Source organism: Macaca fascicularis, chromosome 3 (genome assembly GCF_037993035.2).
Source record: "Macaca fascicularis isolate 582-1 chromosome 3, T2T-MFA8v1.1".
Taxonomy (NCBI): Eukaryota; Metazoa; Chordata; class Mammalia; order Primates; family Cercopithecidae; genus Macaca; species Macaca fascicularis.
Window position 1 is genome coordinate 169,427,351 of NC_088377.1, and position 27,862 is coordinate 169,455,212.

The 27,862-nt window shown below is 39.0% G+C and overlaps 1 protein-coding gene across 2 annotated transcripts in view; it reads left to right on the top strand.

Moving 5' to 3' along the window:
• Positions 1-27,862, top strand: part of SND1 (staphylococcal nuclease and tudor domain containing 1) — a 438,973-nt gene that overhangs the window by 99,892 nt on the left and 311,219 nt on the right. The window lies entirely within an intron of this gene.

Sequence of the window (27,862 nt, forward strand, 5' to 3'; positions counted from 1 at the left end):
GTAGTCCATGAATTAGAACGGTGTAGTGTCAAGAGCTGAGTCCTGGCTGTTTCCATGGTAGAGTGGTATGCATTGTTTAGAATGTCAGGTGAGCAGTGGCTTTTCTGCCTGTGCGTTGCCCATATAGCTGACTCTCTGGTTTTATACTACATAGATGAATTGAGCCATGGTTTAGAGCGGGGAAGTTTTTCTGAGGCAGATAAGCCTACCAGTTAAAAAAGTAGGTTGGCTAGAGAGAGAGTCTTAGGTTATAGCCTTCATTTGGCCTAGGGACCTTCCTTGCAGAGAGACAGGCCTCAGTGTCCTCAGTTGTTTGAAAGATAGTGATGTGGGGTTCTGTGTGACTCATAGCCACCTCCCTGTTCCAGCAAATCTGTGGACTGGGCAGGGTTTGGAAAATAAGGAGAGTCCTTGCAGTTTTGCAAGACTGTTGTTGTGAACAAATGACCCTATTGCATTCCCTGGTTACTCAGCACCCTGTGGACACTGGCCTAGTCATGGGCAATTGGCTGTCCAAATAGCGTGGACTAGTCTGCAGCCGGAGCTCTTAGTGAGGATGAGGCACGACGCTTCCCCAGCTGACTGCTCGCGGGAGCATTACCTGGTGTGCAGCTGTTGCCTGAATCCCAAGTAGCATCCAAGTGTAAGGCTGGCACGCTTGCCTCTTCCCATCGTTTTTCCTTGCTGCTCTGTGAATATCTGATCGATGGGGCCAGTTGTTGGCTGGGATCCAGCAAAGCCAGCCATGTTGTTAGATGTAGCATTTCTGTCTCTCCCCTTCTCATCTTTTCCATTTTGTCACATCCTAGGATATTGTCTTCCTAATAGAACTGGAGAGTTTATTCCAGTGGGAATTGTACTTGACATGCTGGTCTCCATATAAATGATAAAAGTGTTTTTTATTTCACTATCTATGGTGTCTTGTGGTTTCAAAAAGTGAGCAGGTGGAAATTTGGAGGGGTGGGTGTATTGGTAAACCCTGTGTGGTGAACTTTCTTTTGCAGCCATCATAATGCTTATGTTCATCAGCAGTTCAACAAAACACATTTATTAAACACCTATTGTGTGCCAGCTATTGGAAACAGAAAGACGAATATGGCCACTTTTCTTCGGAGACCCAGCCAGCCTTTCACTGCTGGACAGGCTGCTCATCTGGACTGCTTGGTTGTTCCAGTGGTAGTGCTGGAATTTTAGGCTCTGTTTCCTTTGGGTAAGCGAAAGTAGGAATTTAAAAAGTATAAGGCGGGGGCCAGGACACTTGATTTTCTATAAAGGGCCAAATGATAATATGTAAGCAAATACTGAGATTTGTGGACCATGCACTCTTTGTCACAGCTATTCAACTCTGCCATTGTAGCTGAAATCAACCGTATACACTAACTGCCTGAATGAATGAGTGTGGGCTGTGTTTCAACGAAACTTTATTTTCAAATGCTGAAATCTGAATTTCATAAGGTTTCCACATCTCCAAATATTGTTCTTTTGATTTTCTTTCAAACCATTAAAAAAATGCAAAAACCGTTTTCAGCTTATACGCTGCACAGAAAGGCCAGATTATGTTTACTGACCCTTGGCATAATGCCTTTGTTGAGCATTGGCCTTTATACCAACTCTGCCTCCTTTTCTTCCATGGTCGTCTAAGGAATATCTGCTTGAAGACAGCTGGCTTAGCATTGATCAGGTACTGTTTTTCTGAACTCTGGTTTGTGTGGTTTGGCAGCATGGAGATAAACATGGTATTGACCCAGTGATCTTAACTCACTCCCAGTTTTTTTTAGGGACAAATAGTGTCCCCCATCAGAGCTGCAGAGTGCCAGAATTTCAGTACCGGCTCTTGGATAATGAATTCCTGTCAAGTGTCCTGTTTGACTCCTGTAGAAGAGACTGGGTTCAGGCAGAGGTGTTTTAAATTCTTACTGGAGTGGCTTATGCTTTGGGGGGATGATCTGAATGGAAATTTTTACCAACAGCGACAATGATAATAGGAAACAGTGTGCTTTTATGTCTTAAAAAGCAGGGACAGTGCAGAATAGATCCATTGGAGCCTTGGATGCTAGGAGCCAGATGTTGTTTGTAGGTGTGTTTGGCATGAAAATTGAGATGTTGATTTTTGTTTTTTTCTAAACTTTTTTTTTTTTTAATTGAAAGGCCTTTCCTTTTCCCCTGCCACCAAAGGTGAAATGCCATTCCCCAATCAGATCCTTGCTTATTCAGTTCTTATTGGTTACATAACACAACTGAGACCAAAGTAAGCAAGAGAGGCTCCTAGGGTGCCTAGGTGTGTAGTGGAACTTTAATTTCTGACAAATATTTTGATACTTTGGCAGAAAATCCAGAATGTGTGAACAAAGTAAGGTAGAGCAGTCTGGTGTTGTGGATTTTCCTTCTCCCTTTATTGTGTTCATTAGAGCACTGTCTGTTATTTCCTGCTTTATTTGGGCTCTGAAGAATATTTTTAGCACTGAAATTTGTCTTTACTACTGAACCCTGCCCAGCTAATACAATTTTGTAACAATTGATTACCGCTGAAATGGTTACTTGTCTTTGTCAATACTACACCTATCCACATCTCAGTGAGGAAGTAAGAACCTAAAGAACCAAAATAGATCCGTCCCCAAAAATTAGCTTTCACTAGAGTCCTCTTGAACACTCAGAGCCTATTTATTAGTATTTTATTCACATTTAGCCCAAAGTAGATTATCAATTAGAACTGAATTGGAGCTAGCATCCTGATAGCAAAATAGGAAGCAGAGAAAGATAAAACAGATATTAGACTCTCTGAATGTGATGTGTCATTTTGTGTCACAGTATTTTCTATTTGGAGAATAGAAAATGATTTCTCTGTTGAAATTGTATAGATTATCTTCTTGAGTGAAAATAGGGCTCAGATTGAGGAGGTCAGATAGAATAAAATAATTTTTCTTTCTTAAAGTGGGCCATCATGCTTTGAGAGATCCTATTGTGCCTCTCTGATTGGATGTTTTGTTGCTTTTCACTATAGCATCGGTATCCTTGACAGAACCAAATTTTCTATAGGCTTTATGTAGTCTACTAAGGGTAAGTCATGTTGCAGTAACAAAAACTCAGTGGCTTTATAACAGTAAAGGTTTATTTCTCACTCATATGTCCATCATCGGTAGGCTGTGGTTCTGCTTCACGTTTCCTTCACTTTGGGATCCAGATTGATAGATCATATGTATGTTATATGGCATTTTACCCTTATCACAGTGGAGGGAAAGAGAGATGTGGCAATCAAGAGCTGACTCACCGTGATTTCACTGGCCACTCCCAAATCCACCAGGCCAGGGAAGTGCTGATGGTCTTTCCCCAGGGAAGGGTACTGAAAACTACATGGCCAAGACCAGCAGTGGGTTGGGAGGTTATTATTCTCTCCCAGACAGGGACAGACAGAATTTTGAAATAATACCACAGACTTGATGGTTGGCCAGATTTATGCAGTCTTAACGGGGAACCCATAGTCTTTTGGAGCACCGGTTGTTTAAAAAACAACTTTTGGCTTGCAAATATTTCACTGGTCTGATATTAACCAGCATTAAAAGTCTAACAGAGTGTATGTAGTATTCAAGTTGTGGGTCTTATTTTCATTAGCATTTTCATGTTTCCAAAAGTCTTTTTTATTTTAGACCTAAATAAATTACTTTGGGTCCATGTGTTGTTCTAATTTGCATGGCTCTACTTAGTCCAGGGGCCAGGTTGTAGGGGTGATCTCTGCAACCTACAGAAACATTTGGCATATGATCTTCCACCTATCACCAATTTGTATTTTGGGTAAATGATGCCAAGAAGTATATATTATAATTGACATCTACTTCCTGTTGCCCGAAATACCTGAGTAGATTCATGCTAACTCTTCACCCTATCATTACTTATCTGTTGGTTAGCAAGGAGCCCAAGAGGAGAGTGACGTCTTGTTCTTCCATAGCCAGTGGAGTGGCAACTAACTGCCCCTACCTCTGTGCAATTGTAGTGTGAGGCATCTGATTAAAGCTCAAACGAGGAAGTTCTGTTCAGGAAGAGTTCATTTTTCTTTCTTTCTCCTTTCTCCCTCCTTGCTGGAGAAGAATCACATTTGCTGGTTTGGTAGGAGCCAAGTGCTGATGCTAAAACCCGGTGTAAAATCGGACCACATCTTTTACCCTTGCCAGCCAAACTGAGGACTTGAAAAAGTCAAATCTGTCTTGTTTCAGAGACCTCTCAAAATACAATTCTGCTGATGCTGGGCAGCCATAGGTGCTTTGGCATTTGGGAGTGAAATTTAAAATCTCTTGCTGCTGGTGAATGATAGGATGGATGCGGAGTTTCTTTGTCTGTGCCCTTCAGAATATGCAGCAGCCGGCTGCAAATGATGGGCTAATTTGACGTGGCGGCTCTGTTTGAAAGCGGAAGCTGCTGGTTTCAGACTGACTCCCTGTAGGATAATGAATTGTCATGCCTCTGCTGATTATCTAACAAGTTTGTACAACGTGTAACACAAGCTGACAAGACAAACAATTTTATTAATTTAAGCCTGCTGCTAATGCGATTGCAGTGCTATATGAATGTAGGAGTATTATACACAAATACAAGAGTATGCTACTCTACAAATACTTGTAGTCTGGGTTTGATAATGGGAATAGTCTATTAATTTTTTTAAACAATGTTCAGTGTTTCCATTTGTTTTCAAAAAAAAGAAAATTCAGTTGGATATGAATTGAAAAATATTTATGAATGTTTGGGGATTTATGGAACTTAAATAAAACGAGCTTGGACTATCAGCCTTTGAAGTATTAGAGCTGATAAATGCCAGTGGGCAGTAGATAAACTTTTGGTTGTTCTAAACCAATTACACTAGAGGAGCTTTTGTCTTCAGTGGGTCTAGAATTTGGTTGTCAGTTGGAACAGTGTTAGGGCCTGTGGGGACATGGATTCTATATTCAGTTTGTGGCCTTCGATCTGCAGTATTTTTTTCAAATCATCTCATGTTCTTATAAACTTGATAATTTGAGGTAGTTGAATCTTGAATTGTTGACTAGGACTGATTATGCTTATGAAAGGAATTTATCATCTAAGATAAACTGGGCTAGTCCAGGTAGATAAGAAAGGGGTTTTCTGTGAATTCTTTGTAATCTGATTCTGGTGTCTGAGAGATGTATGCCCAGCAGGGAAAATGACCCAGCATAAGCACTAGGCAGCTTCAGAACCTGTAAGACTTAACAAATGTTGGGTAATTTCTGTAAGACTGGTTATATTTCAGAAGCAGTAATGGGATTTCTCCTTTGAGGACACTGGATGAGGAGTGTAGCAGGCTCTTGTCTCTTGTGTGACTGACCAACATGCAGACGCTTAGAGAGTGTGGGCTATAACCTGTGCCAAGTTAATGCAGCAGGCAATCAAGAATTTAAGGCACAGACATTTTAAAAGTCACTTTCTTTGTTGTGAGTGAAGCCTCAGCCTTGGTAGTATCAGCTCTATCATCATGTCTTGGAACCATAGGTGCACTAATTGCTTCCCAGCAATTATGATGTTTTTGCCTATTAGCCCTCCTTTCCTTTTTCCCTGGTACATCCCTCACAACATCCACTTATAGTGCAGTACCTTATGCACTTCAGACCTGTGTGTTATTTTAAAGCTTATCGGGGCAGGGGAGCAGGGAGGGGACTGGAGACAAACTTTGTAAGTGCATTTTGTGTAATTAAAATGATCACAAACTAGAAAATAATATGGTGGGGGCATGTTTTCCTTTTTATCTTCATTCTTGTGAAGCAGAAGCTGTGTTGTAGAATGCAATGCCTTTAGGCTTTCCACTGTCCTTAACTCTGCTTCTTCTTGTATCTTCCTGCATATGCAGAATTCCTTTTTCCCACTAGCCTCTGCTTTGGCCATTCTTCTGGGATCTTGCCCTCCAAGACTTATCTTCTGCTAGGATATGTGGTGACTTAGAATCTGAGCTTCTCCGAATCACATACCTGTCCCCAAACAAATTAGATATACAGCGTCTTCATTTCTTAAGAGGTAAAATTGCCACATGCCACCAGGAATAATTTGCATATATTTGCATAACGGTACATATTTTAAGAATTTTCAGGTTATCTTCCTAAAACGAATAAAAATATTATTTGTTTAAATGTAAATGGTATTACTGTGTGTATCTTTGCCACTTTCTGAAAGTTTTTTTAAAATACTTTTTAAATTGAGGTCAATATCCAGTCATTTGTATATTGTGCAATAATCTTAAATGTAAATATATGTACAATTAAATATATATATATATATGTGCATAAACCGGTGTATCTACCACCCAAATCAAGACATAGAAAATTGTTAGCATCCCAAAAGTTTCCCTCATGTCCATTCCCAGATGGCATTTTTTATGCCTTGAAATAACCATTATTCCACATCAATTAGTTGTGCCTATTCTCAAACTTCAGTAAGTGCAATCATACAGTAGGCAGCCTTTAATATCTGGCTTTTTTCATGCAATGTAATGTCTGTGAGATTTATCTGTGCTATTATTTGTATCACTAGTGGTTGTTTTCTGTATAGTATTCCGTTGTTTCAATAAACTACAGTTTATTCTCTTGTTAGTGATCATTTAGATTGTTTTCAGCCTGGGTCTATTCTGATAAAGCTGCTAATGAACTTTCTTGTATATGCCTTTTGGTGGATGTACACATTCATTCGTTTGTGTATATCTAGCAGTGATATTGTTGGGTCATCCTGTAGATGAATGTTTAGCTGCGGTTAGTGCTGCCAAACACTTTTCCAATGTTACTATATGGAAAGTTGTTCCACATCCATGCCAACACTTGGTGTTTTTATGTTTTTAGTTTTAGCTATTCAGATCTGTTTATAGTGGCATCTCAGTTGGTTTTAATTTCCATTTCTTACGTGGAGCAACTTTTCATAAGGTTATCAGGCATTTGGATATCTTTTGTGAAATGCTTGTTCAGGTCTTTTGAAGATTTTAGTTTTTGGAATTGGGTGTTCATCATTTTCTTACTGTTAGGAGCTGTTTGTATATTCTAAATGTGACTTTTTAGTTGAGTGTTTTGTGAATATCTTCTAATTTGTGGTTGCCCTTTCTACTGTCTTAATGGCTGACGGTGTTTCTTAAATGTTTCTGAAAATGTTTCCTATGTTCTTACTTTGTGTTTGAGAAGACATTCATTTCTTCTCTTCACTTTATTTTTGAAAAGCTTCCCTGCTGTTGATATTCCTGCCATGTTGGAATATAAGTATCAATATAAATGTAAGCAATTGCTATGCTGCAAGATCTTCCTGACTCTCAGGGGAATACCAGGTTTCCTTGTAAGGCACCCACACAAAATTTACTTTGGAGAAAGTTAAATTAATGTTATTACATAGAAGTGATCATACTTGCCATGTTATTGCGAACTTACTGTGCAAAGTCTAAGCATTTTAAAACACGTATTCATTTAAGTCATAAAACAGTGTTGTTGATTATGTACTGCTAGTACTATCCCCATTTGACAAACAAGGAAATTAAAGCTCACAGAGGTCTCCTGTGGATAGAATACCAGGGGTGTTATTGTTGATTTTGCAACATTATGTCCTTATTTCATTCACAGCTGGGGGGTCTGTTCTCCCTACTTACTTTAGTGAGATTTTACTATGTGCAAAGCGTATCTGTAGAAAGTCAGTTAGAAAAGACAAGTCCCCTATCCTCATGAAATTCCATGTCCTATCCTGTAAATTGCCTCTGTTTAGTTAAAAGGTTGATAGTGTATCGGGGGATTTTTGCATGTATGAATAGGGTTTTTTTTGTTGTTGTTGCTATAATAGTTTAATTATAAAATATCTGATGTATACGGCAACTATGTTGAAACCTTGGTTTGATTTCAGCATTTACTACTACCTGATCATGTGGTTTTGATGTTTAAATTTTTATAGAACCTTGCTAATATTTTAAACTAATATGTAATCCATTTTGATTTAGGGAAAAATTGACATAGCAATTTTCAAAAGAAGGAAACACATTTGTTTCAGATTTTTAAAGTAACAGGCTAGGCACAGTGGCTTATGCCTGTGATCTCAGCACTTTGGGAGGCTGAGGCAGGAGGATCACTTAAGCCCAGAAATTTGAGACCAGCCTAGAAACATAGGGAAACCGTCTCTACAAAAAATTTAAAAAATTAGCTGGGCATGCTGGTGCGTGCCTGTGGTCCTGGCTCCTCGGGAGACAAAAATGGGAGCATCACTTGAGCCCAGGAGGTTGAGGCTACAGTGAGCTGTGATTGTGCCACTGTACTCTGGCCTGGGCGACATAGCAAGATACTGTCTCAAAAATAGATAGATAGATAGAGAGAGAGAGAGAGAGAGAGAGAGAGATAGGCAGGCAGGTAGATAAGGTGGTAGCGGATACATACTGCCTAGTGGACAACTTGCAGTCAAGTCAAATGAATAGATAACAGTCGTCAGAATGTAGTGTGTGACTTAAGATGGTGTCTGTCAGACTTTTTTACTGTAACAGAATGTTCTCTAATCAAATAATAAACATTTTGTGGGGAGGTGCCTTGAAACTATATAAAATCAAATTAACTTTTATCAATATGGACTCTTGGTTTGATACTTTATTCAGTGAGTTATAATACATTAACTTGTTTTTGTTTTCATACTTAAATTGTCCCTGATTTGGCCAGTGAGAGCTCTTAAAGCTGGTTCCTGTGTCCTTTTGATGTGTCCCCATTCTTTTTTGATCCATTTCTTGCTTTGTGGGCTGAGGCTTATCTTAAACTGTCTCCAGGTCAGCCCTAGAGTCAGCCATTTTCCCAAGGAATCTTGTTCCTTTTAGTAGAAAATGGTATCTAAAAGTCAAGACCTTGCCATCAGGTATGCTCATTGCTACTGGAGTGTTGCTGCCCCCAGACCATCTCAATTGATAAGCTCTAGAGAATACATAGATGCATGTACAGCCATACACATATTTATGTCTATATGTATTTCTGTAACTCCATGTTTATGTTGCACACCATGTATCCACATCAGCACCTCCAGTTCCAATCCAATACCACAGGGTTCAGCTAGTTTTCTCCCTTTCTGCATTTGTAACTCCCTTCTCCAACAGTGAGAAGCCTTGCTTCTGTTACCTTTAATGTATTTACTGATTTTATTATTTCCCGTGTGTGTTACAAACTGGTCCACTTCTGCTGCCAACCTCTTCTCTAGGAATGCACCTTATAGCGCCCCAATCAGCACCTTCCTTCTCTCCCCAAGTGGGCAACCTGCTTGATGTACTTGGGGTCCTGTCTTCCCCACGTGTCTCTCTTACCTGGCTTGGATTCAGACTCCTCATGACAGGCTGCCCTCCCTATGGACTCCCCTCAGTCCACTTGGGCTCTGGCACTGACATGCCAGACTTGCTCTGGAAATGTTATCTTAGTCCCCTCATGATTTGGATTTGCACTTCTTTGGCTTATTTCATTCCTTAATCATTAATCTGTCTTGTTTATTTATTATGTGAGAGACCGGATGAGGAATGAAAGGAATGGACTTTAAAGGGTGGGCTAGTTGTGTCTGAAACCAGCTCCATCACTAGTTCTGAGACTTGTCATGGTTGTTGCTTGGTAAATGAAGTTGAATAAGATAATACATAGAAGACATTTAACAAACATTACTGTCTTTTTGTTTGCTTTCAAGAGGAATCTAATCACCTGCTCATAGCCTGTTAAGGGCAAAGTATTTTGTTTGACTTTAGTGACACTATTAATTTTGAACTTTCCTAGCTTTGCCTAGGAAAATCATTATGTGCCTTGATGTCAATAAGAAGGATTAGTTATGAAGTTAATGTGTAACTTTGCAAGAGTCTAAAAAGGCACCTCTCTGCCATACATTTTGCCTTTCTGCCTTCTCTTTGCCAACATTAAGGGAAGAGCCTCCACAAACTTTTTTTCCTTAACCTAATTATCTTTATATCCAGTAGCCCTTTAGTATTAACTTTTCATCTGACTTTCCCTTTCTTAAGTTGCTTACTCATGCCTTCAAGCACTGAGGCCCTACTAAGTGCTGGGCCATTTGGTAGTTGCTGGTATTGCAAGGATGCAGTCCTGATGAACCAGAAACTACATAGTAATTGCAAACTATATTCTCAACAAAATCTAGATCCTCAGAATTCTCGTTTATATCATAATCTTTGGAGAACATTTAAACCATATAAAAAGATTTCAGAAATAGATTTCAAGTGGTATATTGCTCTCCATATATACCTTAACTAGGACTTCTGGAAAGCATAGTTTTCATCACATCTCCATATGGTTTTCTAGGCCACCTACCTCTATCATCTTGGCCATCAAGTACAAAATTAGCATGCTGAAGAATTTTGAGTATTTTGCCTGCATCTCATTACAATTCAACTTCTCTGACTTCGGCTAAGTTAATCTTCCCCACATCGCAAAAGTTTCTTTTTGTGTGAGGGTTTTGGGGAGGACAGCACTTTCAAATATCTATATGTAAATTCCTTTATAAAGGAAACCCCAAGATTCAAAAGCTGTCCGTGGTTATCATTTTCTCAGTTATAGTTTGGTGAATTCGTAGAATTCAAGGTGAAAGAGCTGTGGTCAGCATGTCATCAAGTATATTGGGGTATTTTACCCCCTCAGTTAGCTGAGACAGTATCAACCAAGGGAAGAAAGCCATGTAACACCAAAAAAATGAATATGATGAGAAGGAGATTTACAGAGACTTTTAACACATAGTCGTATACACACTGTTCTGTAACACTCGTCTCTTCGTTTTTTCCTAGAATTTTTAGTTTTGAAAACCTGAAAGTTGTTTGAACTTTTATTTTCCATGGTTCGAAGCTAGCATTCATCTGATTTTATTATTGGTCATTTGGCCCCATTCTTTGTACCCATCTTTCCTTGAAACCTGTTAAAATTAGATTCCTCCCTCTGCCAAAATCAAGTTTCTCCTCTTATTTGCTCATAGCCCTTGATTTTTAAAATTACCATTTTTTAGTTTTCCTTTGAAGGCGCGTCTTCCGTATAGCAGTATGATTGTTACAGGATTTTCCAGAGGTTTCTACATTAGTACATTTTTGTTCAAAACTATTGGCTGTTTTTGAGCATGCTCAAGAACTGTATTCCAGAAATTAATTGATGTAAGATTAAATTGTAGGTCCTTCATATTGATGCTTGGAAATACCTAAGGATCTCATTTATGATTATTCTAGTAATATGGTGGAAGGAGTTTTGGTGTGAGAGAAAGAGATCTAGATTTTCTTCCTTGATCTTCCATTTACTTGCTTTGTGGGCACAGGTGAAAACATAGCCACATAGAGCTTGATTTTATATCGATAAATGAAAAAGTTTATAGTAGACTGGGGGGAACACATGGAAATGTCCTTAGGGCTCAGATTGATAACTTTATTAGCTTGCTAGGCCTACCATAGAGTCAATGGGTTATACAACAGAAATTTATTTTCTCACAGTTTGGGAGGCTGGAAGTCCAAGATCAAAGCGTCTCTTGTTGTCCCTTGGTCTCAGGTTTGGTTTTGTCTGAGACCTCTCTAACTGGTTTGCAGATGACTGTTCCCTTGCCGTCTCTTCATGTCCTGTCTACGCATGCACCCCCTACGTCTCTCTGACCTAATCTCCCCTTATGGGAGCACCAGATTAGGACCCACCATGATGGCCTCGTTTAAACGTAATCACCTTTTTAAAGCCCCATCTCCAAATACAATCACATTCTCAAATACTTGCTTGGGGTTAGGGCTTCAACATACGAATTTTGAAGGATTATAATTCAGTCTATGACAGTTAACTAAACATAGTAGGCAGCTTAGTCTAGTGGAGAGAATACTTTGCCCTTGTCTTTATCTCTGCAACTATGACTGAAACTCAAGTTTGTCTTGATATGTGATGCTGACTGTTACAGGTCTCAGAGTGTCGGAAGCAAACGCGACACTCTTAAGTAACTTCTAAATTCAGTTAGTAGCTGTTACAGGTTTGTAAAATTCTCTGCATTTTATTTTTAAGAAATAATTATAAAAGAAATTGTATATGGAATGGCATCATGCTTTGCTGTTTGGGACCATGTAGTCAAGCTGGCTAAATATGTAGGTGACTTCATCAAATGTACATAGTCTGTATCAGGGTAGTCCACCTCTGAAAGCTCTAAGGAAAAGATTTAAAGGAAGAGCTAAGCTTTGTGCCTAAAGATGTTTACTGTAACGTGGTCTCTCAGAAAGGGTAGAAACCATCTAAATAGCCAGAAATAGGGGAATAGTGAACACATTCACATGACAAAACTCCTAGAACTCATGTCACGTAGAATATGTAATGCTGTCATTCTAATGTGGAATAATTCTGTTATAAAATACATATGAAAGTTACTTAAAATCAAGCATGTGAGGCTGGGCGTGTTAGTGCACACTTGCAGTCCTAGCTACTCGAGTTCTCTTGAGCTCAGAAGTTCGAGACCAGCCCAGGTAACACAGTGAGACCCGTCTCATAAAATCAAGCATATGTGCACAACGTATATATATACTCAGTCAAATTAAGGTTTTTTGTTTGTTTGTTTGTTTGTTTTGTTTTGTTTTGTTTTGTTTGAGACAGAGTCTTGCTCTATTGCCCAGGCTGGAGTGCAGTGGCAAAATCATAGCTCATTGAAGCCTTGATGTTCCGGGCTCAAGAGGTCCTCAGCCTTTCAAGTAGTTAGGACTATGGGTGCACACTACCATGCCCAGCTAATTTTTTATTTTTTGAAGAGATAGGGTCTCACTTTGTTGCCTAGGCTGGTCTCAAACTGAGCATGGTTTTTGTTTCCAGTTATTTCTATTAATAGTAATTTGATACTTGTTAATTTATTGATTGATAATTGGGAGGAAGTGGTTTTTTTTTTTTTTTTTTTTTTAAAGGAAAAACTTATGGACAAAAAAGCCCAGGACTATTCTATTTACTAACTTAATTTTTGATATCATTTTTATTTTAAGTAGTTATGAGGATGCTTTTTCTACATTATGTTTCAGAAGCAGTAGTATTCTAGAAAAGGGTAGGGCCAGGCAGGCATGGTGGCTAATGCCTGTAATCTCAGTATTTGGGGAGGCTGAGGCAGGAGGATTGCCTGAGCTCAGAATTTCAAAACCAACCTGAGCAACATAGTGAGACACTGTCTCTACTCAAGATTAAAACAAATCAGCTGGATGTGATGGTACATGCTTGCAGTCCCAGCTACTTTGGAGGCTGAGGTGGTTGCAGTGAGCTATGATTGAGCCACTGCACTCTAGCTGTGGTGACAGAGCAATACCCTGTGCAAAAAAAAAAATAGAAAAGACAAAACATAAAATGAGACCTACTGAAATACATTGCCAAGGCCTGTTAATTTCAAATAATGGTACAGTTTTTTTATGGGATAGCATATAATTCTAAACTGAATATTAGAGATCTCATAAGAACAAACTGAAAGTTGCCGTTGACTTTTTACTTATTGATAATAAAACACACTTTTTGTTTCTTTTGCCATAGGAGCTGTCTCCTACCCTGTGGCCATTCCCACACATTATGTGTACTTCCACATCTCTTTTGGTTAGCTCCACTGAGTAGGTACAGTGTGTGTGTGAATGTGAAGTATTTTAATAGTGCAGTTTGGCTTTTCATGGTCCTTAGCTCTGGAAGGAACTCCATACTCATTAAGTTTGTGATGTCGCTGTATTGCAGATGCTGCTGAAGGCTTCCTTTGCCCTGGGCCGCCATCTTTAGTTTGCCTGCATAGAGTAGAGTAACAAAACCAAACTGAATCAGAACTTTGACACCGATGTGGCAGGCTGTGCTTATTATCAGAATATCTTTTAATGTTTGTGTATTTGAGTTTTTGTTGAGCTGATTTTCAGAAATCCTGTCTTTTTAAATTTCCCATTTGCATTTCTGTGTCAAAGAGAAGGATTTGGAATCTGAAAAAGAATAATGTCTAACTTGGTACCAAATGATGTTTCCAGGACTGGTTTGAAGGATCAGATGTGAGTTTTTCAAATTGGAACCTTTTCTAATGGGCCCCTGGGAAATGTCTTAGCTAAATTGCAACAGTGACTGGTGAAGTCGATCGAGGTAAATTGCTCCCATTGCTGAGGGTTCAGAAACCAGGCAGTGGAAGCTAAAATTTCAGGGGAAATCGGGCAGAACTATTGCAGATGGTTTCCCCCTTGAATAGAGATGGGGGTTGGTGTCGCTGTTGATGAATGGGAAGAGATTAAAGCCTGATTTTTGCAATGAGTCGGTAACATGCTCTTTGGGAGGCTAAAGAGGAATTTATGAGAAGACCATCAGAATCAGTTAGGTGATTATTTTCAATTTTGACTACAAATGACATCTAGGAACACACCATGATGCCACTGGACTCTGTAGTGGTCTTTATTAGAAAAGTAGCAATAAGAGACTTTTTGTGATGTTTACCCTCAGTGAGCTCAGAGGTTGAGGAATTGCCCCGAATCTTGCAAATTTTGATTTAACAGTCAACCACTGAGCATTTCTGATTTGCATTAAAAAAAAAAAAAAATGAACCTGGCTGGTTTTGACTGTTTGTGGTGATATGTTAGAATACAGATCCTCACGCAAGTATTTGTGATTGGCATGTCTCACTCAGACATATGTCTCACTCAGACATCTACTTTGTGTTTGAGGAAGCCCCTTAAGCTCTGTGCACAGTGAGAATAGTAAAATATCACAGAATCGTGTGGCAACATTAGGTCCTTTGTAATTGGTAAAACTTGATACTAACAACATCTGTCTGTCCATTTTTCTCAATCTCCTGTAAGTGCTGAGAGTACTGAAGTAAGGACCAAGCTTTAAATACTTCCATTAAATATTTCAAGGCTGAGGCCTGGAGAGAATTTCTTGTATTTTAGCTCCCTATGACTCTTGGAAATTCTTCCTTTATAGAAGTTTTAGAAGATTAAGACCTCCTATTAAGAAAGATAAAGGATCTGACGGCTCCTTTAGCTGATGAGCATTGTGTAATCATCAATTGAATGGGATGAACTTAATATAATTAATAGGTTTGCAGCACTCCCACACCCATTATAAGATCATATTTTGACCCATTTTTCATTCTTCTTTATAAGCATTTAGATGTTTATGTGGCATTCACATTTTACTATTCCCTGGATGAACAGGGCATCATATGATTAGAAAACCAAAATTCATTTTTGATGGCTGTTGTGGTCAGATCGTGTCCTCTAAAATTCATGTGCTGTTAACAGTGCTGAGAGGTAGGGGCTTTGGGAAAGTATAATGGATGAATGCCCATATATAAGGGCTTGTTGGAGGGAGTTTGGGCTCTTTGTTGCCCCTTCCATCCATTCTGCCATGTGAGGACGCCGCACACCTCCCCTCTGGAGGATGCAACAAACCAGGTGCCATCTTGGAAGCAAAGACTAGGCTCTTACCACACATCGAACCCATTGGTGCCCTGATCTTGGACTCCCAGCTTACAGAACTGTGAGGAAGTGAGTTTCTGTTCTTTATAAATTACCAAGTCTCAGGTATTGTATTATAGCAGCGTAAACGGTCTAAGACAATGCCAAAGGTGGCACTTGCCATAGATCTGCTATGATGATATTAACTCTTTGCTTTCCAGGAGTTAAAGCTTTGGATTCTAATGGGTTGATTTTCTTTTGTGTGGACCCTTGTACTGGTTGCTATTCAGTAGTTCTTATCTTAGGCTGGGTGCAGTGGCCCACGCCTGTAATCCCAGCACTTTGGGAGGCCAAAGCGGGCGGATCACGAGGTCAGGAGATCGAGACCATCCTGGCTAACACGGTGAAACCCCATCTCTACTAAGAAATACAAAAAATTAGCCGGGCGTGGTGGTGGGCGCCTGTAGTCCCAGCTACTTGGGAGGCTGAGGCAGGAGAATGGTATGAACCCGGGAGGTGGAGCTTGCAGTGAGCTGAGATCGTGCCACTGCACTCCAGCCTTGGTGACAGAGCGAGACTCTGTCTCAGGAAAAAAAAAAAAGTTCTTTTCTTATCTTACTGTCTCCCAGAATTGTTATCGCCAAAATTTGGTGCAACTATGTATTTTTCTGTTTTCCCCACCACTGTTTGTATATAATTTAGGCTGAGTTCCTTCAGGCTCTGGTGCCTGCATTTTGTGGTTTGTAAGTGCTGTGTACTTTTATAGCCTCTATAAATAACAAAATACAGCTCATGGCAATCACACTGTGGCACCCTAGATGTTTAGATATAGCGTGTGTTAGAAACATGGGAAGAGAGAGATATATATCTAGGGTACAAAGTGGCTGGCTTGCAAAACCATTAATCGTTACTTACTCATCTATCCTACTTCTCATTTTTGTTCATTTGTTGATGACATTCCTTTATCTTTGGGACATTTTATACATAATGACTAGGTGTGGTGCTGTTCTCCTCTTCTCACTATCCCTTCCCCCATCCCTTCCCATTGTTTAATGTAGTAGACATGAAGAGGAGAAGAGCTGGTTCACAGTGTGGTGAGATTTCCAACCAGATGCTTGCATGCTGGAGGCCCAGCTTCCTATCCTGGTCTTCCTGTTTTGTTTCAATAGCTCACCACAGCTGCCTTCTTATATGTGGGAGATGTGAAGCTAGGCACTCGAAGCTATTTCTATTAGCCCTGTCAATATAGTTTGATAAAATGCGAATGTCTTTGAAATGGTAGACTTCCAATTAAAAGGCTCCAGCAGGGAGTCTGTTTTGATAATGAAAGTGATTAAGAAGGTTCTATTTTCTTCCATTGGTACGATTGTTCAGCTAAAATAACTTGGCTTTTTGTCTGTAATTGGACCCTGCTAATGAGGTTCTAATAACTCTTCGGTTCTAATAATGATTCTAACAAATCTATTAATTCTCTTCATTGATCAATGCTGGGGACCAGAACACGGTCTCTGGATGGTAGTGTCATATAAGGTTGTAAATGTCATTCATTTCCCTTTCTCCTTCATTCTAAAGAATCAATAGGAGCAAATGTTTATTTCCTTAAATTCTGTAATCTTATATAGATACATCTTACCCTGAGTAGAGGCAAACATAAATGATATATCAGTACTCATGTTAGGAATTGCTCTCAAACCCTGCAAATTATATTAGACCTTGAAGCATTGGTTTTGGGGTGGAAAGAGGGGCTGCAGAATAAACACATTCACAGAAGACTAGGTCCCATCTGAAGCCTAATTTTTAGAACGTTCATTCTGTTCAACCCCTTTCCGTATGTACCTGTCAGGCCCTGGTAAAACTAGGCTGGATAACTGAATATGCTGCAGCTCTTTAGCCAGCGTAGTCTGGGACATAGAATAGGTTGGTGGGGGTAGGCTGCCAGGGTTATCTCTCACCACCTCATTAGCAGCCTGTCACCTTCCATCTTTCCTTATTAGAGGCAATGTTTGTGTTCTCTGATTTTAATCAAAATCTGTCTTTTAACTGACTGTTTTTCTATTTTATTCACTGTTCATTCTCAAAGGGCCTTATACTTTTCCCTTATAACAAACTTGTGAGGCAGAATTACAAGTAGGAGAGGATTACGAAGGGATTAGAGTGGCAAATACCTGTTTTGGGTATGCTCAGTGACTCAGAATGGCCACTAAACTTGCTTTGTTATGTAAGTTCATAATTTCCATTTATAACTGTGGCTTTGTCAGTATAGCCATGTGAATCACTGGGGGCTTTTATGGAACAGAGAGGTTTTCTATAATCTTAATAGTTGAGGAACGTTTTCAAATGAAAGGATAAAACTGACTAAAAATTTAGAGACGATGAGTCTTTGTGTGAACATCCCTGTGGTTGGAAGAGCCGTTTTTCTCAGGTTTCCAGCTTGTATAGATTGCGCTCATATTATCTGTAGCTAATCAAATAGCAGAGTTGTGGTTTTTATTTAGATATCAGAATGACAAATTACAATAGAATTATATCTTACTCGGGGGTAGAATCTAAGGTCAGAGTATGAGATGAAAATTGTATATAGTGAAAATTATTCTTGAAAATCTGTTTGTTGTCATTTTGCTCAAACTGAAGTGCTTCAGGATGGTCAGATGCATTGTCTAGGATCAGGAACAGTTTGTAGTCAAGTCCTTTCTCTTTTGAGTACAGTTGGGAGGGGACAGGGCTGGATAGATAACCATCAATATTTAAAGTTATTTCCCACCTCCCTGACTCCTCTCCTACCTTTATCTCAGAGAATATAGTTATATACCAATAAGTTAAATATGTGTATATGGCAAATTCTTTGTCTTCATGGCATCTCTGGAGTTTATAAATGAATTGCTCCTGGATAAGTTAATGCCACATGATTTGTGTATTAGGAGACTGAACTGGGGATAGTGAGGTCTTGAAACTGCTGGTAAAAATGTTAGCTGCTGGCGCAGAATTAAGAGTGGTCAAGAGAGAGCTTGGGTTTGTTTCTCGAAGCCCAAAAGTATTAGGTAGAGTGTTTTTTTTAGAAGTGACAGTAGTAAACTCTGCTTCCTCAGGGTGCTAACTAATCAGAAGCCTGGGCTGTCTGTCCCCAGGTCAGGGAGATGGATGTTCATCTTTGCCAAAGGGCAGGATGTAAACATGTTTGCCAGCCCTGTTGAATTCTTTGTGCTATTACTTGGTGATTTCTCCTACCTAGAGTATTGAGTTCTGCTGAATTTAGAGGACTGAACTTAAATTGCTATTTCTCTCTAGCAACCTGTCCAAATAATTCTGGTCACCTCTTTTTCTGGCAGTCCCTCCCTGGTTTCTCTCTGTTACTTATGTTTTGACCAACTTGTCCATTCCTTGTCCAGATCTGTTTATTCCATGCATCTTGTTCCTGAGTGGGCTTCTTCGAAATGTCTTTTCTTTTCCTTGTATAATGTTGATGGAATCTTTTTTTAAAAATCTGGGTGTTTGTGTGTTGTATATGTGTATATATATAAATATATAGATTGATGTATTTACTGATGAATTCCATATATATGTTTATATTCCCTTTCCTTTTCCATTAGAAAGGCAACTGTATGAACCAGAACAGTGCCCTTCTTGTAGCCCACTGCTGGAGTGTGCATTGCTTAATCCTCTATTGCTTTTTAACTCTCAGCCTGTAATGAATTACCCTTCCTGATAAGGATATTTATGGGTCAAGGTGGCAGAATTCAATAGTAGCACATTAGTGTCTCTTTTGATAGTTTCATGTGAGGCATCCTTCTGAATGGAGGGAAATGGAAGTGCTTTGGGACCTTGCTGCTGCCTAACCTTCCAGCTTTGTTCCACTCACCGTCACCAGTGTGCAGGGTAGCAGGCAGTGGATACCAGGGCCCAGAAGGTCTTAAACCTGCAGAATTGTGTGCACTCATTGCTCAGATATTTCCTTAGCACAACTGTAGAACTTAAATATTTTTCAGTATCGTGTTAGCTACCAGGGAGTGGAGACACGAAAATGTTTCTGAAAGTAAATGGGGATGGTGGGTGGCTGAGTCAGGGTGAAATACAAATAAATACAATGTATTATAAAATAAAAGTACTTTAAGATAGGCACAAAAGTAAAATAACATTCAAAGGATGAAAGAAATTTGAGGTTTGGAATTACATAGCATGATATTGCTGTAACTGGTACTAAGATAAATAGCAATATCATTTTGCATACATGCGCTGATTAGATCGCTTTACCTGCACTGTCTAATTGGTTGCTGACAAAGTCAAAGCCCCATAATGTGAGGGCTTTTAAAAGCTTTATTTTTCATGTAAGCAAACTGTGACTTGGACAGGTTAAGTTACTTGTACAAGGTCAAATAGCTGGTAAGTGGAATCTTTGGGACTAGAACCTAGACCCGACCCAAAGGTTGTACTTGTAACCACTATGCCTTACTCTTTAAATTTTCTCAGTTTTCAATTCAGTGCTTTATCTAGGTCACCAGTTCTTTCAATTAAAAAAAAAAAAAAAGTGGTGGAATGAATGTGTTGAGTAATTTGTGTTGTGCTGAATGCTTATTGCTATTTCATGCCATACACTTAATTGCTTCTATATGCTTATTGCTTAATTACATAAAATGCAGTAGTCCTTTTATAATGTTTCTCTAAAAATGCCCCACATTGACTGCGATTTAGGCAGACCAAAAAGCAAGAGAGTGTGCTAATTTTTAATTTGAGTGGCCAGAGTTCTTTTTGGTAATGTTTTCTTTATGAGTACACTGATATCTCGTTGGTCAAAGCATGTGACTGGTCATAATGCAACTATTCAGCATGGAAGCATCAAACAGCTGTCACTGCGTAGCATCTTTTCCAGGCACCAGGATGACATCTGGACTCAGTATTTTTGTGTAAGAGAAATAGTCCTTGCTAATCGTGTTGTCACAGGATCATACATCAAACAGAGCCAGGGGGTGTGTGCCTCTGCCAATTGCCTTCTGATCATTATTCACCCTGAGTTAATGCAGAGAAGATGATCAGCTTGGGGGCCACAGGCTAATTCTTGGCATACGTATTTTATTGGTTTCCCAAGAGACCAAATTTAAGGTTTTTGTTTTCCATAGATTGGTGTAAGTGACATGAATGGGTGATGTTTGGCCAAGCTGTGAGCTACTCAGGTGCCTTACATGTTCATGTTTTTCCAAATAGTTGGCACAGTATACTCTTAACTCATTGAGGTCTACTTGCAGGTAGATTGATTATACTTAATATGAATCATACAGAATAAATGTAAAAGGTAGGATTAACTATAAAGTAGTTTTTGCCAATAGATTTTCCATCTGTGATAGATTAAAAAAAAAAAAAGCTTTGTAGTGTATTCATGAAGTATATCCTGCCTTCTTGTCCTTATTGGAGGTATATCAATTTTTTTTAAAGTCTTAAAAGCACCCTCCCTGTACACATACACACACATAGCTTAACATATTTGAATTTAAGATGAAACTTAGTCACCGTTGATGGTGTTATATAAAATAATACTGTCTTACAAGTAGCATCTTAAATTTGATATTGTGTCTTACAAAAAGTAGAACCTTAACTTTAATTAAATATGATACCTCTATTATGTGTCATTATTTGGTTTTAATCCCCTACTCTCATCTCTATTTCTGTCGGCTTGGTAAATTACCCAGCAGATTTGGATCACCTCGGTGGTTTCACTTCCGGCTAGGCCATCTATTTCAAAAGATGTGTGTTATTCACTGTTCATCACTGGTAATTTCCTATCCATCAGATAATGTATGCAACACTTCAGAGTCTATGTAACATTTGAGAATTGTGAGTGATAGAAAAGACGTTAATTTAAATGCAGAGGGGCTTTAGAGGTGGGGAGTGGAACATATATGTCAGTGAAAACTCATTTAGATTAATGCTGTTTACATTCACCAAAATAAAGAAGGAGCAGTCACTATGTCCTTGAATCTTACAGGCTTAGACCTGGAAGAGACTCTGAGAGTATGTGTCTTTTCTCACTAGTCAAAATTAGATTTAAGTACTCAGATGAATGGTCCTTTTCCACTCCTTGTTCCATGTGAACAAGGGCTTAGTATTTCCTCACTAATTCGGTAAGAATATTGGCTGGTGCTCACAAAACCCTTACTGTAAATAGTGGTTGTCCCTTCAGTCCTAGAGAGATGCTTCTTTGCGATCTTTAAAACACACACACACACACAAACACACACACACACCCCAAAAACAGAAGTAATGTCTGTGATTTGTTCCCTTATACATGGTAATTTTCAGGGTTGGAAGAAATGGAGTCTCTCAAATCTGGTGTTTGTTTATACAATCTCTAGCTCTACTCCTAAAACATAACCATATTTTGCTCATTGTCAGAAATCATCAAAAAACATCCCCCCAGTATCTTATCTGTGCTGCCACAATGCAGAATGTTGAAAGGATATGTGTCAGAGGGCCATTTTGATACTTGTTTACATGCTGCCTAAAAATAAACAAATTATGAAACATGTAATTTCTTTTTTTAATTACTAAGTAATATCCTAAACAAACATTTCCAGCTACTATCTTGCAAGCAAATCTTATGAAACAGTGAAATTTGTTTGATACATTTGCCTTGGTAGCAGAATGAACCAGCAATTATCTGTCACCAAAGTGTCAGTCTTAGAATTTATTTCAGTTTCTTCCTTTTTGATATAATAGGTATAATTATTTAATTTCACTTAACAAGTATATTTCAGTTTCTAATAATGAAGCTTACTTGCTTTTCCATTTGACTATTTAGGTGATAGTCACCAAGTTTTTATTTTCCAGATTAGGCTAACCTTATTTGATTGGCATACACCACACACTAAATGGAGAAGCCACAGTGAAAGCTTTTTCATTTTAGTACTGAGTTAAGAGTTTGTTCTAACAGTAGTGTTGTCTATGATATGTAAGTAAGTGTATATACAAAAGGAGTGTCTGTCTCCTTGAGAATGAAAATTCTTGGCCAGGTGTGGTGGTTCACGCCTGTAATCCCAGCACTTTGGGAGGCTGAGGCAGGCGGATCACAGGGTCAGGAGATCTAGACCATCCTGTCCAACATGGTAAAACCCTGTCTCTACTAAAATGCAAAATATTAGTCAGGTGTGGTGGCGCATGCCTGTAGTCCCAGCTACTCGGGAGGCTGAGGTAGGGGAATCACGTGAACCCAGGAGTTGGGGGCTGCAGTGAGTCGAGATCGTGCTGCTGCACTCTAGCCTGGGTGACACAGCAAGACGCGGTCTCAAAAAAAAAATTCTTATTAATGAGAAGGAGTCAGGTTAGAATAATGGTTTGGGATGTTTGTTGCAAACATATTTTGAAATTAGGAAAAAAAAGAAAAGGAAACTATTTTTTTGCATTTTGTCAGCCATTGAGGTTTTTGGATTCAATTTGAAATGGCCATCACTGGGTACGTAGAAGAGTAGATACTTCTTGCTATGTTAACTTAGCCCTCTTTTTTCTTTACTGTCTCTTTGAAAAAAATCTGTTGTGGGTTGAATTGTGCCCTCGCGAAAGAGATCTTAAAATTCTACTTTTTTGAAGTCACATTTAATGATCTACTTTAATGAAGGTGACATTATTTGGGACACATAACATTTCGGTCAAGGACAGACCACATATACTCTTCTATGATGGTGGTTCCATAAGATTATATTGGAGCTGAAAAATTCCTATTGCCTACTGATGTAGCCTTTGTAACGTCATAGCACAATGAATTACTCACGTTGGAGGTGATGCTGATGTAAACAAGCCGACTGCACTTCCAGTCATATAATGATAATAAACGACTACATGACTAGTTTATGTATTTACTGTACCATCCTTTCTATCGTCATTTTAGAGTATACTCTTTCTGCTTATTTTTTTGAAAAGTTAACTGTAAAACAGTCTCAGGCAGTAGGTATTTCAGAAGAAGACATTGTTATCCTAGGAGATGACAGCTCCATGTGTGTTACTGACCCTGAAGACCTTCCTTCTAAGTGGGACAGGATGTGGAGGTTCAAGACAATGATATAAATGCTCTTGACCCTGTGTAAGCCTAGGCTAATGTGTGTGTTTGTGTTTACGTTTTAAACAGAAAACTTTAAAAAGTAAGAAAATAAAACTTTAAAATTGAAAGTTTATAAAGTAAAAAAGTTACAGTAAGCCAAGGTTAATCTATTATTGAAGAAAGATTTTTAAAAACCAATATAGTGTAGCTTAAGTGTACAATGTTTATGAAGTCTATAGTAGTGTATAGTAATGTCTTAGGCCTTCACGTTCATTTGCCACTTTCTCATTAACTCAACCAAATTAACTTCCCTTGTTGCCCCAGTCATGGAACATGCTCTAGTCATGGTAAGTTCACCATACAAGCATATCATTTTTCATCTTTTTTTTTTTTTTTTTTTTTTTTGAGACAGTGTCTTTCTCTGTTGCCCACGCTGGAGTGCAGTGGCGCAAGCTTGGCTCACTGCAACCTCCGCCTCCTGGGTTCCAGCATTTCTCCTGTCTCAGCCTCTTGAGAAGCTAGGATTACAGGCACGCGCCACCATGCCCGGCTAATTTTTATATTTTTAGTAGAGACAGGGTTTTGCCATGTTGGCCAGGCTGGTCTTGAACTCCTGACCTCAGGTGGTCTGCCTGCCTTGGCCTCGCAAAGTGCTGGGATTACAGGCATGAGCCACTGTGCCCGGCCCATGTTTTGTCTTTTATACTGCATTTTTCACTGTACCTTTTCTATATTTAGATACACAAATATTCACCATTGTGTTACAGTTGCCTACACTATTCAGTACTGTAGAGTCTTTGCAGTTGTAATCAAGTTAGATGCGATCATACTGGCTTAGAGTGGGCCCTAAATCCAGTGGCTGGTGTTCTGATAAGAATAAGTTAGGACATAGATATACACAGAGGGAAAAGAGCGTGTGATAATGGAGGATAATCCAACTGTAAGCCAACGAATACCAGGGATTGTCAACAAGGACTAGAAGCTTGGAGAGGCAAGGACGGATTGTTCCTTAGAGCCTTTAGAAGGAGCATGGCCCTGTTAGCATCTTAATCTCTGACTTCTGGCTCTGAACTGTGAAAGAATACATTTCTATTGTTTTAAGCTAGAGAGTTTGTGGTAATTTGTGTGGCACACTCCCCCACCCCCACCTTTTTTTTTCTTTTTATATAGTTTCCATTTTATGATTAAGAATGGCTTTCCTTTTTATAATAACAAACATAATAAACAAAAAAAATCACAGAATTTTTAAGCAAATATCACATATATCAAGGGTATTCATTTGGATTTCCAAAATGTTGCTTTGAATGTTTCAATAGATCATAAAAGAACTGGCATTTCTGGAAATTGCAAGATGGGCCAATTTCCAAACACTGTTGTACGTTTCCCTTCATACTTTACACCTGGGAGTACCCTGGTTCCCCCAGTGAAATTAGGAAAACATTTCTCTACCCTATGTTCTTGTATCTCTTCCTAAGTATCTGCCCTTTTCCAAACATCTTGTTCTAAGTGTGTTTTCTCATGTTGGTGCTAATGAGACTTGTTTTTGAGATGGGGTCTTGCTGTGTTACTCAGCTGCCCTAAACTCCTGGGCTCAAGCGGTATCACCCACCCTCAGTATTCTGTTATATATAGCGATATAAAATGGACTAAGACAACTTAGAAGCAGTGTCTGGCACCTTGGGAGCTATCAACAAATATCTGTCACTGCCATTCAAACCTACGTTCACACACACTTTGCATATGTATTTATATATTAACAAAGGAATCAACCTTCAGCGAGACTCTAGCAGATCTTTCACACATCATGAAATACCCACCAACGTCCATGTTAAACCCAATTTTCATTTTTAGAGATGATTAAACTTCTGCACTAAACAACACTGGGCACCAAGTGTTTTGTGACTGGGTAGTTTTTGAATTTCAGTAGGCTTCATGAACATGTGACTGTTCAGAAAAGCAGTTTGTTGAGTGAAAAAATAGCTTTCATCTAGCAGTTTTAGAAGGATGGTTTGGGATGAACTAAATGAGATGCAGCACCAATCACAACAATATCAAGAGTAGGTTTCTAAAAAGAATGTTGATTGTTTTATGGCATTATGATAAACTTCCACTCACAGACTTGAGCATTAAATAGATAAATCAATGAGGGCCAGGGTGGAAAAAGTAAGATTTAAGAAAGACGTAAGTCCAGCTGTGAAAAAACAATAAATTTATGATGTAAAATGGTGTGTATCATCAGAGACAAGACTAATATTCTAGAATATAAAAATGAAATGTGTTCTGCAAAATGAAATGTGTCTTTAAAATAAAATATACAAATATAGAAAAGTAAATAATGAAAAACCCATACAAAAGTCCTAAGAAAGATACAACTTGATAGCCAATAAAATAATTCCTCTTATTTAAAACTAATCAAAGGAGGTAGATATTTACACATGTGAACATGATAGTACCTGTGTATATAGGTATAGTTAAGAAATTAAGGAGAAGAGAGCCTTTTGTTTGTGCGATTCCAGTTACTGTGTCACTTAGACATCCAAGTACAGGGGTGGTACAAAACACTGGGTATTTCTTATAACCAAAGGTTCAAAGCCCTTATGTTAATGGCCAGCAACAGGAGTGAAGGTGTTCGGGTTGCATTCACTCGCCCAGACTAAAGCTCATGTAGACAAGGCTCCAATTTAACTGCAACTCAGAACAGAAATTTCTGCTAGGGGACCAATTAGTTTTAAGAATGTCATAGCCTTTTACCTTTGGGATCTGTGAGTTCAGGGAAAGCACATTCCTCTTCACTCTTGTGGTCACCCACAGAATTGTGATACATTTCTCCTGTAGACTGCTGCATGCTCACCTCTTGGTTTTTAGTCACTTGGGCCCTTTTCATCCTCATTCACAAATAGTGAATTTTGTAACTATTAGGTTAAGAAGTTATCCAGTGACCCAGCTCGTTAAGAGGAAAGGCAAAGCTGTTCCACTGCATTTTATGATCAAGGCACTTGCTGCACTCTCCTGTCTACCTCCCCATAACGAGTGGGAAGAAATCACTGAACAGAGGAAATGAAGCCTTCTTTTGGCAGTAGGGAAAAATATCAATTTTTCCTAACTCTTGTGAAACTTAGATATTAATGTTATATGCAAAATATTGTCAGAGTTGGCAGCTGTAAATGTTGGAAAACTCAGGAAGAGTTGATAAAGTTGTAAAACATAAGGGAGGATTTGGTAGAGGAAAGAGATTCTTTCAGCTTTGTAGCACAGATTTGGGTGTCTAGACTTCCGTCTTAATTGGATAAATTGAAGAAGAAGTTTGGTTGTCCATATTTGGGGATGGAGACAAGGTCAAGAATGGACAGTTGGACGTGATAGCAACTATTAAATGTTACTGGATGAGATGGGATATTACATTATTGATTTCCAAAACACACAACCACGACCTACTTTAGTGTGGAAAGTATGCAAAGGGAAAATGTGACATATTATTTGTCAGTTTACTAAAGAAAATCAGTTGGTTTTGAGATTTTTATGATTGATTGAGAAGGGGGTCTCCCTGTTTGGACCAGTCTGGTGTCCAACTCCTGGGTTCGAGCAATCTTTCTGCCTCAGCCTCTTGAATAGCTAGAATTACAGGCCTGTGCCACCTGCACCTGTCTCTGATTTTGATTTTTTTTTTTTTTTGGACTACAGAAGATAAGTTGTTAAGTTGTTGTTTTTAAGCAAATATTCATATAGTTCATGAATGAAAGGAGAAAGATGCTGTGTTTTTGTTGTGTGTTATCTGTTACCTGTACCTTTTACCTGGAGGATAGCCCAAAGACCTTGCTAAAATGAGGTGCCCTTCTTTATTCACAGCTACACTGGTTTATACTAGTGGCTCTGTTGGACTTTCTCAGAAGTTAGCACTCTGTTTTACATTGTGCCCTTTACCTTCCATCTAGAGTTTCATAACCATAACTGTTCATGTTTGTCTACCTCCTTGCCAGTACCATTTATTTGTCTTTTTTTTTTTTTTTTTTTTTTGAGATGGAGTCTCGCTCTGTCACCAGGCTGGAGTGCAGTGATGTGATCTTGGCTCACTGCAACCTCCGCTTCCCGGGTTCAAACAATTCCCCGGTCTCAGCCTCCCAAGTAGCTGGGACTACAGGCACGTGCCACCACGCCTGGCTAGCTTTTCATATTTTTAGTAGAGACAGGGTTTCACCATGTTGGCCAGGATGGTCTCGATCTTCTGACCTTGTGATCTGCCCTCCTTGGCCTCCCAAAGTGCTGGGATTACAGGCGTGAGCCCCCGTGCCCAGCCTATTCGTGTCTTCTAAATGCTTTTCTTGTCATCCTATAGTAATTTCTGAATTGAATACCATAGAAAGAGGACAGTTTGTAGTCAGACTGACCTGGGTTTCTGTAACTTAGGAGTGACTAACTTTGGATGAGTTATTTAACATCTTTGAGCTCTGGTTGTCTTGTCTGTAAAACGGTAATAT